This window comes from Alligator sinensis, unplaced genomic scaffold (assembly GCF_000455745.1).
Source record: "Alligator sinensis unplaced genomic scaffold, ASM45574v1 scaffold1718_1, whole genome shotgun sequence".
Classification (NCBI taxonomy): Eukaryota; Metazoa; Chordata; order Crocodylia; family Alligatoridae; genus Alligator; species Alligator sinensis.
Genome location: NW_005843552.1, coordinates 92,021 through 93,336, shown reverse-complemented (window position 1 = coordinate 93,336; position 1,316 = coordinate 92,021). Strand labels below are relative to the sequence as shown.

The window sequence follows — 1,316 nt, the reverse complement described above, 5'->3', positions numbered from 1 at the left end:
TCCATTGGCGGCCCAGACACAGGAGGCGATTGGGTGGAGTGGCTGCATAGGCTGGGTCAGCGCCGCTCCGCTCCTGTTCACTTTGATTGGCTTTGGCAGGAGGAGGCGGGCCCGAAAGAACGTGCCTTCTGGTCGCATTGTGATTGGCTGCCAAGGCACGGTTGGGGGCTGTGCACGCGGCTGTGTTCCGATTGGTCCGACTGCAATCCTCTGCGGCCTCGGTAAGCTACTTGTCCTCCCGTTGCTGGGTCCTCTGTAGACTGTGTAACAGATGGTTCCTAGCCATCAATTCACAATTGCTAATGCACTGTAGGAAATCAGTCCTGGTTCTTTGAGGAACTGAAAATAAGGTACAGTGAAGTAGTGATGCTTTGGTATGATCTGTGGAAGTTCAGCCGATCCTTGTCTAAAAAGAAAAAATTGGTCCCAATAAAAGTAAAATACTCAGGAAAATTGAGAGCTGCTTGGTGTCTCTTTGGTTTCAGTGTTTTAGACCTTATTCTCTGAATGTCTCTGGTATGAATCTTGGTACTTCCAATACCACGGTGGGTGCTTTTTCTGTAACGGGCTGGGTCACGGCACTGGGAAGGTGCTCTTGTCCCCTTGCAAGAAGGAGAATGTCTGTGTCGATCCACAGTCACCTCCAGGTTTTCACGGCTACCTGAAGTCCAGCTGTGGTCCCCCCTTGCCTGTTCAATGCAATGTCCACAGGCTTTCAGCCGTCTCTGCCTGTTTCATCCCTGAGGGGCTACTGAGTTATGAGGGAGCCATTTTCTCACTGCCATTATACAATTTTAAAATAAATTATATTTTTTAAATTAATTTTTATTTTCAAACGTATTATGTCTTTTAATCATTGGGAAATGTTAAGTCAGTGACAGCACATTTCCCAGCACATTTGGCTGGAGGGAGGGAATGAATATTTTTGAACCATTGAAACAAAAATGCACTTGACTAAGTAGAGGCTTCTGATTAACAGAGGGTATGAGATACAAATCTACTCTTGCTTCTGGCTGATCCACATCAGCCTAGCTTGAGTATCTGAAGCCCAAGCCAAAATGAGACTATGCCTCGTCCTCTTGCCCACAAATGCAGCTCCACTGGGGTCCAGATGCAAGCCGTAGACGTGGAAGGGACCAGTGCTCTTGCTGTTTCGGCACGTGTTCCAGCACTCAGCCATGGTTGAAATGCCGCTCTGCTACCTGTGCGTGTCCCATGTCTGTCGCTTTTGCTGTCATGGTGAAGTTCGTGCCTTGATCTTCACGGTGGGTGCAAGGGCAGAGCTTTCAACGCTGCCCTGTGATTTTGAGTGCCTG

At 48.4% G+C, this 1,316-nt stretch overlaps 1 long non-coding RNA gene across 1 annotated transcript in view; it reads left to right on the top strand.

Moving 5' to 3' along the window:
* The first annotated feature begins 8 nt into the window (after positions 1 to 8).
* The window catches only part of LOC102381209, a 55,613-nt gene continuing 54,305 nt past the window's right edge, over positions 9 to 1,316 (top strand). The window contains exon 1 of the long non-coding RNA XR_003092371.1: positions 9 to 221. This is a non-coding gene — a long non-coding RNA (uncharacterized LOC102381209). The remainder of the gene's footprint in view (positions 222 to 1,316) is intronic.